A 12605-nucleotide genomic window follows, 5' to 3' on the forward strand; every position below is an offset into this window, starting at 1 on the left:
TGGGTTATAGTGAAAAAAGTTTAAGCAACAATGGAACAGAGTATTAGAAAATAAAACTACTGTATTTAATTCCACAAAAGATTGAAGGTATACTTACAACACTTTTAAACTGAACTAAAAACAGATTTTCTTATGGGATTCTAGCTGACTTGAAGTAAAAGAAAGCAGTAAAACAAAAGCATAAGGACAAAATTCTGGAATAAACCATTATTGACGTGATTACTCACTTAATCATGCATCAAAAGGAATACTTGTGTTTTCCTCTTTTAAAAAAAGACTAAACATACTAAATGAAATTTTTTTTTGTTCATGTGATTGAGTGCTTAGGGTAGGAATGATACGTAACAGCGGCATCATGGAAATAGCTTCAGATGAAATACTTGCCGAAATGTTTATCTACTGCCTGTCAATGCAAAGAACATGAATGGCTCATATATGAACAAGCTAGCCTGCTCTGAAGAAACTCTTAATTTCATGACGACTATAGAAAAAGTAATAATGCCTTCAGTAAAGGAGCAGTTACTATAGGTGCATAGTGATAAGACTTTTAACTTAGATGTTTTCCAGCATAGTGACAGGTGGGCTGAAGAATAACCAGTTTGTGAAGCAGGGGGAGGAATTCAAGCTAGAAAAAGCAGGGAAGAGACAGCATAGTTAATTTGGCAGAATACACTTAGATTTAGGGTTTAGGACATGTTTGTCCATAGAAAAGATATGGGACTGAAGATGTTGGAGAAGTAAATTAAGAAGAGGTGAGTACACACAAAATACAATTTTAATTTTATGTGACCTTGCGCCATCAATGAAATGATGTTATATTGGACTGCAAGGAGATCCAAGCAGTCTAGAGGAGATCAGTCCTGGGTGTTCTTTGGAAGGACTGATGCTAAAGCTGAAACTCCAGTACTTTGGCCACCTCATGCAAAGAGTTGACTCATTGGAAAAGAGTCTGATGCTGGGAGGGATTGGGGGCAGGAGGAGAAGGGGACGACAGAGGATGAGATGGCTGGATGGCATCACCGACTTGATGGACATAAGTTTGAGCGAATTCTGGGAGTTGGTGATGGACAGGGAGGCCTGGCGTGCTGTGATTCATGGGGTCGCAAAGAGTCGGACATGACTGAATAACTAAACTGAACTGAACTGAACTGAGAGATATAGAAAGTAGTTTGTGCTGAGTGCAAAAGGCTTCAGAAGGCTGGATGGAAAGAAGAGGTTTCCCAGAAAGAAGCTGAGTGAAACGAGCTAAGTTTTGAAGAGTTAGATAGGATTTAAAAACAAATGCCTAGTAGTGAAAGTAAGAGGGAGCATTGTCTGCTTGAAGGACTAGACAGGTACACTGTGTTTTGTGTTTTTTTTTTTTTTTTTTTTGGCTCTACTGGATCTTTTTGTTGTGGCTCACAGGCTTTCTTTAGTGGCTTGAGGGAATGGCTTGAGAAACTAGAGCACACAGGGCAGCACACAGGGTTCTCTTGTGGAGCACAGACTCTAAAACATATGGACTCTCTACCTGTGGTGCATGGGCTCTCTAGTTACAACACGTGGGCCTAGTTGCCCCACAGCACATGGGATCTTAGCTCCCCAACCAGGAATTGAACCTGTGTCTCCTACATTGAAAGGTAATTTTCTAACCACTGGAGTACTAGACTCTATTATTGTTTCCAGGTTTTTGCTGCCCCACACTCCAAAAGGATGTTACTTCCCCATCTTATGACATCAGCCATGATGATGTAAGATTTGTAGGTGCTATGTTCCACATCGAAGCAGAACCATTAAGAGCTGTGGCTTTATTTTCTCTCTTTTCCCCCCTTGGTCACATGAATGTACATATGTATGTGTGCATGTTCAGTCGTGTCTGACTCTTGCAACCCCATGTTCTGTAGCCCATCAGGCTCCCCTGTCCATGGAAATTTCCAGTCAAGAATGCTGGAGTGGGTTGCCATTTACTTATTTAGGGGACCTTTCTAACCCAGGGATCAAACCTGCATCTCCTGCATTGGCAGGCAGATTCTTTACCGCTGCAACCTGGGAAGCCCAGTCACATGAATGACATGTTCTAACAAAGCCTGCTCCTTCAGACTCCTTCCTTGAGTAAAGAAAACAGAGCTACATGGAATCCATGGAGGTACTGCACAAATGAGAAATAAACATCAGTGAGAGCAAACCGCTGAGATTTTGGAGTTATTTAAAAGCTGTCTGACATAATAAATTAACTCTTGATTAAAACATAGAGTTTATGTCAGAGAGTTAGTTGTGAAATGTTAGTGTATAAGTATAGGTTAGAAAAAGATCACATAGAGCCTTTAATGTTATAATAAAATGTAATTTATTATGTAAACTAGAAATGATTGTTTTGGCTATTATTTTATTTCAGCAAAATTTTCATTTAAGGCACTTATTGCTTCATAAGAAGCTGTCCTCAATGAAGTATTTATTCAGCAAATATTCACTGGACCTTAATACAGAAAAGGCATTAGAAGTTAAACCATGAGCAATGCATTTCTCATGTCCTCAATTTTCAGGAAGGATAGTGTAGAAGAGAAGCAGGTGAGCAAGCAGCTACATTATATTGAACTGAATGAAAACAAAGTGGCAAGGAGAGTTAGTGGAAGGACAATGTCTTGATTAGGGGAAACCAGGAAAGGCATCCTAGAAAAATGTCCAAGCCCTGAAAGACAGTTTAGTAGAGGTTTGCCCCTTGGTAGAATAGAAAGAATTTAAGATCACTAAAAAAAGACATAGCTTTGGAGAAAAATATGGGCAACTGTCAAACTTTTATGTGGGGAAATACTGTTTACTGAGTTCTCTGGGTAGAATTTATCTTTCAGATTTGGAAAGATGGTCTGAAGTACTTATGACAAGTTAAGAAATGTTTAGTGTGAAATAATTCTTATATCCCTTTCAGCTCTCACTATAATGATTTTAAGAGCCTCACAATTTATGATCAGTTCCTGACCACTCACCTGTTGACATGCATTTGTTTCCCAACCTATGATGAGATTACTTTAAAATGCAAGTGGAAGTTGTTACCTTCTCTTCTGCTTTCAAATGTTATATATTTTTGATTTTTCAAGAATTCAATATTTTTCTCAGTCCAGATGTAGCAAACATTTCTCAATGTGACAATATCCATAAAATGATCAGGTGTAATTTTTCATAGAATTTTCTCTATCATATGTCTAATACTACCTGAATTTATGCCTCAAATGTCTTAAATCTTCATTATTCTTTCTTGTAATTACTAAAGTGCTCTTTCCTTTTTGTTGCATATCGTTTCATCATTCAAGTTTTCCTCATAATTTTATTTGTTACACTAAAAACAACATGGACAAGTTTTAAGATTTTTCACATATTATATCTATAATTAATACAGGCACCCAAATTCTCAGATCTTGACAAAAACAAAGCAATGGAACTTAATAGACACACTGCTCCTGCTGCTGTTGAAGCTTAGTCGTTTCTGTAACCAACCAGGCTTCTCTGTCTGTGGGATTCTCCAGGCAAAAATACTGGAGTAGGTTGCCATTTCCTTCTCCAGGGTATCTTTCCAACCCAGGGATCGAACCCAGGTCTCCTGCACTACACATTGTAGGCAGATTTTTAACTGTAGAGCCACAAAAGAGCCCAATAGACTTACTTAATAGGTTAAATGTAATCTTAAGTAAAAAGAAGTGTATATATAAACCAAATAAAATTATTGTTATTTTACTAATTTATTCTAATTTTTTTAAATTTTAAGAATTGTATACAAAAATGAGCTTTTTAATAGCTTCTAATTAGATGTTGAAAACCTCAATAAACATACCTAATTTTTAATTGATTACTTAATATGATCTAAGTATGCTATTAAATTTGTTCAATCCTCATAGGTAGTGAGATAAATACTATCATCATTCTTTCACAAATGAAGTATGGAAACTTAGAGTGGCTGACTCATCCAAGGACATAGAATTAGTATGGGAAAGAGCTAGCTTTTAACCTAGTGCTTAAGCCTTTAAGGAATCTCTAGTTTACATACGGGTTTTCTAGACTCCTAAGGATTAAATATGTGACAGTTTCAGTATTTAAAAAAAAAAAAAACAAAAAACTATTTACTCTCATTATATTTTTAGTGATTTGAGCTCAAGTATACTTGTTACTTTCTAGCCGGTAAGTCCATTTGCCATTGTTCAATAATGAATAGGTATGGAGAGAGGAAACATTTGCCAGTATCATGAGTCAGTAAATTGCTTTTCTCCTTTTACACTGATAATCACATCTCTTAAAATAACTCAGCTTCTTTAAAGAAATAAAGATAACAACTGTTTTATGTCTTTTTGAAGTTAACAGATAATTTTAAAAATGTACTTCCATTAGTAATGTCATTAAGGATGCACTGCCCAGCTTCTTCTGACCTCCCTGCTCAACAACTTTTATGGCTCCCGCTTCAAGGTGAGAGAGGAGTGCACAGACTCAAAAATTGCTGTGAAGGACAAGCAAAAGCTAGAGCTAAGCTCCTTCTCAGTTTTGCACTGGGCTGATTAGGTGCTACATGGGAGTTCACACCTGTCTCATAGCTATATTTTCTGTTTGTCCTCAAAGTTATTTATATAGACCTGAATTTTATGAAAATAAACAGAAATCTTTTATCTAAATAATCCAAATGGATATGAATAGAAAACATTTTAAATAAGAATGAATCATTGAAAATGCATACGTAATCTATGCAGGGCATTTTCAATGGAAGGAGGGCAGGTCTCATGCTCTCCTTTAAGGTCTTGTCACAGTATATTCTACTCATAAAGACATGCTTTTACATCTCTATAGAATTTGTAATTTCCAGTGTAGGTATCCCAGTAATGGGTTTCCACCTTTATCGATGAGAAAGCCTATATAATAGACTTCTCTAAAATATAATTAGGCAGCAAAAGGCATAGATATAATGTGTAAGAAATATATTTTCTAGCTTCCTTTTTCAATAATCTATAAAATGGTATAGTCAATAAAAGCCCTTGTGCATGATGTGTTGTTCTTATTAAGTAATTATTTGGCTGACTGCAATGTTAACTGGCTGACTCTTAACTTTGACTTCAGTGATTAAGGCTATTCAAAAGTTTTCCTAGCATATATTCAAAGTTTTGTAGAGTGAAATCTTTATTTGACTACAGACTATCAGCCGATGTCCCAGCAATATGCATTCACAAATAAGTAGCTGCAAATCAGGTCCCATAGTAAAGTGTATATTACAAAATATGTTAACCATGGAGAGATGATTATAAAGTTTCAGCTATTACTGTTTATTGCTTTGATGTAGTACAAGATGAAAAGAGATGTGTGATATTTCTTGTTAACAATTTTAATTAACTTTTAATTGATTTCTAGGAAGATGAGTGGTTTCATTACAGCATCACACACTGAGTTCCTTGGTTAGATATTAAACATTAATGCAGACTTCTTGACAATATTGCTGATAATAGGGAATTTTATGTTTAGTTACCTTTTCTAACATCTACATACTCATCTATAATAGTAAATAAATGAAACTACTTAGCTTGGCCATCCCATACTATTTAACTTCCATGACCTTATTTATGCTTCTCAATTAATCAGGAGTCAGGAAAGGAAGCAAATACTCCTGCATTTTAAAAGTGTTCTAGTTCCTTTATCTCTATTAGTTGTGTTACTCAGTTACTTTAAATTTTTTACAGCTTTTTCTTATTGATCATTGATCTTTTATTCCATAAGCATAAGATATACTTCTTTTTATGGAAACTAGTTCTTCAGTGAATTAAGTTGTAGTAAATATGGATCTGACTGTGTGTGTATGTGTGTGCTTGACTTTGAATGTTATTATTAACATTTTATACATAAGCTGATGAAATTATAAAACCCTATTAATAAAAATGCTTCATTTAATATTGATTTTTAGTGTCCCTCTTGAATATGTGTTTAGATATTTTCTCTTAACAAATTATCCCAGTGTAAGATAAGGATTTCTGCAAATTTGAAAAAATCAATAAAAGGTTATGAGATGTGCTTCTCTTCTCAAAAAGGACTTACAGTTGTGTGGAAAAGGTGTAAATAATAAGTAATGTGAAGAAGTATTTGTCAGGCCTAGAATGCTGATGTATAACATGATCTTTCCGTAAATACTAGACATTTTCGTAGGAGAGATAGAACTGGGGTTGGAATTTGAAGACTGGATTAAGGATTGGAATTTCAGAAGTGAATAAAGAATCATCATGGCAAGTCTTGAAGGAAATGTCAAAAAGTGTATTCTGAGTCTTAAGGAAATGTAGAAAATTGATTAGACGAGCAAAAAGTTTTACAGGACAGTAAATAATAAGAGAAGACTGAACACGTAGGTTGAAATTAACTCATGCATAGGAGTCTGGACTTCTTTCTGTAGATCAGTCAACATATTGAAAATATTTCTGTTACTTGGGATTTTTAAATCTGGTGCATACATTACTCCCTTGAGAACTTTGCCTTCCTCATTCAAACATTAATGGCACATGAAAAGTTCAGAAGTAATGAAAACTTTAAATTTTTTCTTTAATCCCAATTTCCCAAATTTATTTATTTCAACAAAGACCTCCCTTGCTCTCTCCATCTCTCCTCACTTTTTCCTTTAGAAAAATCCTGGCACCAAGCTAACAGTCCATGAAATGTAGCACCTAGAGTTAGTTTACCAAAGCCATAACAAAAAGTCAATATTTGCTTCTCCCTCCATGGCCTTTTCTATCAATTTAAGCCATTAAAAAATCTCTCATTGAACCTCTTGAAAGCATATTTTTTATTATCTTTTATTTGCCATTTATTGTTTTACTGTGGACTCTGTTAAGGACCCCAACATGGTAGAAAGTGGGAACCACTAATTCTATAAATTTAAGATGGTTATTTTCAAGTGATCAATCATGGGGAACTAACAGTATAAAGTGGAAATATTATGTGAAACTATCATGGACAGATTATTAAAAAGAGATCTTATTCCCAGTGTTACTCAGTGAATTACAACAGTATTTAATAAACTATATGTCCCTCAAGATATTAGTAAATGTTTTTCTAAACAAATAACAATGAAAAAAAATCTATGATTAAAATTGTTTGGAAATCATGGTGTTGATATTTCCTGGGATTTAGAAGTATCAATAGATAACATCCTATACCTTCCCCAGGTTCAAAACAATTCAGAGAGAGACATGAAATTCTGGAAAATAGAATTCTGATATTGAGGGGGAAGAGGTTTAGTTCAGTTCAGTCGCTCAGTCGTGTCCAACTCTTTGCGACCCCATGAATCGCAGCACGCCAGGCCTCCCTGTCCATCACCGACACCCAGAGTTCACTCAGACTCACGTCCATCAAGTCAGTGATGCCATCCAGCCATCTCATCCTCTGTTGTCCCCTTCTCCTCCTGCCCCCAATCCCTTCCAGCATCAGAGTCTTTTCCAATGAGTCAACTCCTTGCATGAGGTGGCCAAAGTACTGGAGTTTCAGCTTTAGCATCATTCCTTCCAAAGAACAGCCAGAGATGATCTCCTTTAGAATGGACTGGTTGGATCTCCTTGCAGTCCAAGGGACTCTCAGGAGTCTTCTCCAACACCACAGTTCAAAAGCATCAATTCTTCGGCATTCAGCTTTCTTCACAGTCCAACTCACATCCATACATGACCACAGCAAAAACCATAGCCTTGACTAGAGGGACCTTTGTTGGCAAAGTAATGTCTCTGCTTTTGAATATGCTATCTAGGTTGGTCATCACTTTTCTTCCAAGGAGTAAGCATCTTTTAATTTCATGGCTGCAGTTTTAGTAATGAGAGTCAAATGGGTTAGTAAATGCTACCCCTACAATTAAATTTAACTACACAGCCTCAGACAGAACTGAAACTGTAGGTCTTATTCTTAGGGAAAGAGCTCATATAGCAAAACAAGCAGCTCATATGACATCCTTATAAACATCAGATGTTATGTTAAAAGAAGTCAGTGTGTTTACCCAATTCTTTCTATCAAATTCACCACTCTTGAGTGAATAAGGGAGCAGAGAAAAGATGATTTTCTTGCTAAAATGTCTTTCCTCTTGGCAAGTTGAAGCCTGGAGAAAGTAAGTTACCATTCCCTGATCCTTAATAAAAAAGGATCTTTCAATGCAACAGTTCTCTGAACATTGGAAAATTCACAAGGGAAAATATGATTAATGTACTGGCTTGGGAAATACCAACATGATGCAAGCACTGTAAGTGGTTCATTCTGAAATTAACTTTTTTTTTTTTTAATCTCAGTCTCTTGTTAGAGCAAGTTTCCTTTAACAATCCCCTAGCCCAGTGGTTTTCAAACATGAGTTGAATAATCAAATGTGAGGCCTTTTCCAAGTCATTTGTTACCAATGTAGGTACACATTTGCATTATTCTAATACTAGTTATTATTGGCTTATATTATCTATGGCAATGACAATTCACTTAAATTTGTATATATTTTATTCAGTGGAACAGACCAATGGCTTTGCAACTAGTTACAGACAATTATGCAATAACTATTATCTATTTTATTCATATTATAATTGATCTGTGCCACATTTGTGAATATCATCTCTGACATGTATAATGGTAGGAAAAGATATTCAAAATTGCTATTTGATTTCACATCTTTTATTTTATAGTTTTATAGGTATTATCTGATACTTAGAGGGAACACACCAAAGTTAATGGTATCAAAAATACATATAGTGGAAATATTGAAACTAATCAACACTTCTACCATGTAGCAATTGTTTTATATATCAAGGTCATTCTCTGTCTTAAACTACGTAGGCCCTCTTTGTCATTCTACAAAATATTAAAAATACAAAGCCATTTACTTATCATCATACTCATTTAAGTCATAACAAAACACTACTTTTTAATTTTTAAAAATGATATTTTCTAGTTTAGACCTGGATTCAGTATTTCTACCAAGGTAATCAGAGTCCCAGATGAAATTCTAATAATTCTACAGTGTTTGTTTTGGGATTCTTAATTAAAAGAACAGAGGCTGATAATGGAAGAGATATAAATCAAAATATAACCAAACAACAGATGCAAAATGATTAAATACATATTTTAAGAATTATATAGCTATGTATTAATAAGTAGCAGGAGTAGCATCTTCATTAAGCTGACTTAAAACTCAACATTCAAAAACTGAAGATCATGGCATCTAGTCCTGTCACTTCACGGCAAATAGATGGTGAAAAAATGGAAACAGTGACAGACTTCTTTTTCTTAGGCTCCAAAATCACTGCAGTTGGTGACTGCAGCTACAAAATTAAAAAAAACAAAAAAACAAAACTTGCTCCTTGGAAGAAAAGCTATCACAAACCTAGACAGTGTATTAAAAATTAGAGAAATCATTTTTCTGACAAAAGTCTATATAGTCAAAGCTATGGTTTTTCCAGTAGTCATGTGTGGATGTGAGAGTTGGACCATTAAGAAGATTAAGAGTCAAAGAATAGATGCTTTTGAACTGTGGTGTTGGAGAAAATTCTTGAGAATCGCTCAGATAGCAAGGAGATAAAACGAGTCAATCCTAAAGGAAATCAATCATGAATATTCATTGGAAGGACTGACGCTGAAGCTGAAGTTCCAGTACTTTGGCCACTTGATGTGAAGAGCCAACTCATTGGCAAAGACTGTGATACTAGGAAAGATTGAAGACAGAAGGAGAAGGGAGCAACAGAGATGGCTGGATGGTATCATTGACTCAATGGACATGACTTTGAGCAAACTCTGGGAGATAGTGAAGGACAGGGAAGCCTGGCGTGCTGCAGTCCATGGGGTTGCAAAGAATTGGACATGACTGACAGACTGAACAATGAATAACAACAGTAAAATCTTTATTTATATATTTTAATACATGCAATTCATTTGTGTATCCTAAAGTAAATATATAATTTGAAAGTATTAAATATGATATAGGTGAAGTCACTCACTCGTGTCTTAGTCTTTGCAACCCTGTGGACTGTAGCCTATCAGACTCCTCCATCCATGGGATTCTTCAGGCAAAAATACTGGAGTGGGTTGCCATTTCCTTCTCCAGGGGATCTTCCCGACCCAGGAATCGAACCCAGGTCTCCCACATTGGAGGCAGATGCTTTAATCTCTGAGCCACCAGGGAAGCCAAGATATGGTATAAGGTACAGTTACATGGAGCTATTGGCATGTATAACAGAAGGGTCTCCTTTATATTTCATGATTCAGAGAAGACTGCTTTGAGAAAGTGATGTATAAATTGACTTTTGAAAGATGAGCAGGCATTAGCCTGGCAAATAATAGCAGAAGCTCCCACTATGCAGAGGCTTTAGAGAAATTTGGAGGTTGGAGAGATTTGCATTATTCCAGAACATAGTGAAAGTAGCATTCAGTAGATGATATTTTGATGATGTTAACTGTTTGAATGTTGCTGAACACAGTTGAAATCATTAAAGGATATTAAGAGAAATAATGTCATTTATCTTTTATAGAAGACCTCTCTGAAATGAAATAACGGAAAAAGAAAATAATTAACAAGTAACTTCCCTGGTGGCTCAGACGGTAAAGCGTCTGCCTGCAATGAGGGAGACGTGGCTTCAATTCCTGGGTCAGGAAGATCTTCTGGAGAAGGAAATGGCAATCCACTCCAGTGTTCTTGCCTGGAAAATCCCATGGATGGAGGAGCCTGGTAGGCTACTACAGTCCATGGGGTTGCAAAGAGTTGGACACAACTGTGCGAATTCACTCTCACTCTCTCACTCTCTAGTAATCTAAGCCACAGTTGATAATTTGGGCCAAAGAAGTTAGGATTGAGATACTGTATAAACGTGTAAATAGCATATTACAAATAGAATAGTAATTTTCTCTGTAAATTCCATGATATCTTGGACTTGTTACCTAATACACCATTGTAACTTGAAGCTGAGTCTCTTACATCATATTAAATATGCTTTTCTGAAATTATTGAATAAATGAATCACAGAAGATAGAAGGGGATCTCAGGAATATCTTCTTTGTTTTTATGTAATCTATTGGGTCAATGGAAGAATCATTTACTGAAATAAGGGAATTAGAGATGAAAAAGTTTTGGACAAATATAATCAAGGGTTTAGTTAAGGACATGTTAAATTTTTTATTCTAGAGCAGACAGAATTATGATTCCCAACACATCCCATGTGTGAATATGTTACCTTACACAGCAAAATAAATTTTGCAGATGTAATGAGGTTTAGGAACTTGAGATGAAAGGATTATCCTAGATGTCCAGGTGGGCCCACTGTAGTCATCAAAACTGTTGAATAGTGAACAAAGATGGTAGCAGAGTGGATCAGAGATATAAAATAGAAGGAGAAATTCAGAAAGTGTGAGGGGAACTTAACCCACTGTTGCTAGCTTTGAAGATGGAAAAAGTGTACCATGAGCCAAGAACCAAGGTTTGTGGGTGGTCTTAGAAACTGGGAATAGTCCTTGCATGACAAGTAAAAAGGAAGTGGGGATCTCAGTCCTATACCCTCAAGGAACTGTATTCTGTCAATAACTTGAATGAGCAAAGAAATGGATCTTTGCCTACAACCTCCAGAAAGGAGCACAACCTTATGTATGCCTTGATTTTAGCCAGATGAGACACTTGTTGAACTTCTGTTTTATAGAGCTATAAAATAATAAACTTGTGTAAGTCCTAGCAGAGATATCAGTTCAGTAGCTGGACATATATGGAACAGTACATACTTAACATCCCCTGTCTTTCCACACATATACATACACGGTCACATTAAGAAAATTGAATCATTCTATCATAAAAATCTTCCAAATACTGGGATAGATAAAAACAAACTTGAGTGAGAATCATTTAAATTACATAAAAACCCCCACAGAAGAAAAGTCACTGAAATGTTTAATACTGTTGATTTAATGAACTAAGACCTACTGATGTTACAAGATTTTATTTTTCTATTTAATTAAGCAGTGATTTAAGAAAAAAAAAGAGTATTTTTTGTTGGGTTGTTTTTTTGTGAGGAAGTTAACAATATTGTTTATTTGTTTTCACTAAGATGACCAGCTTGACTAATTTGTCAGTAATTTGTAAGACAAATTCTAGGAAAGATATAAAAATAGAAGAAAATATGTGTATGTAAGTTCTTTGACTATTTTATAGTATTTTTGTCCTCTTCAGACATTCCTGCAGTTCCTCATCTTTTCTCAGGCTTCAAACTTCAGAAGTAATACCCTCCCAGGGGCATTTGTGTTTTGATGAATCAGTGGGACAAATCCTGCTGGAAAGTCTGGCATTCATAGGGTGCACAGTTATAAATTTGACTTTCACATCCTGGGCTTTATCATTTCAAACAAGGCAAAAGTTCAGCAAACCCACCCCACTTGCTTCTCCAGTGTTTGTAAGGGTGAATGTACATCTGCTTATATGCTGTTCAAAATATATCATATTCCATCTCAGGCTTTGTGAATATTAATTGACTTTTGTGTCTCTTGCTCCTAATGCAGCCAAGTCTCTTGTTTTCCTTCCTTTCCTTATCAGCCATTTAGTGCATAGTTATGTAACATTTTATGGTTTCTACGATTTATTCCAGTATGTGTGAAGAACAATGAGATAGAGCTATGTAGCA

General features: G+C 35.5%; 1 protein-coding gene across 14 annotated transcripts in view; it reads left to right on the forward strand.

Moving 5' to 3' along the window:
* The window catches only part of PCDH15 (protocadherin related 15), an 874382-nt gene that overhangs the window by 605798 nt on the left and 255979 nt on the right, over positions 1-12605 (forward strand). The window lies entirely within an intron of this gene.

The sequence above is a fragment of the Capricornis sumatraensis genome, chromosome 23 (genome assembly GCF_032405125.1).
Source record: "Capricornis sumatraensis isolate serow.1 chromosome 23, serow.2, whole genome shotgun sequence".
Lineage (NCBI taxonomy): Eukaryota > Metazoa > Chordata > Mammalia > Artiodactyla > Bovidae > Capricornis > Capricornis sumatraensis.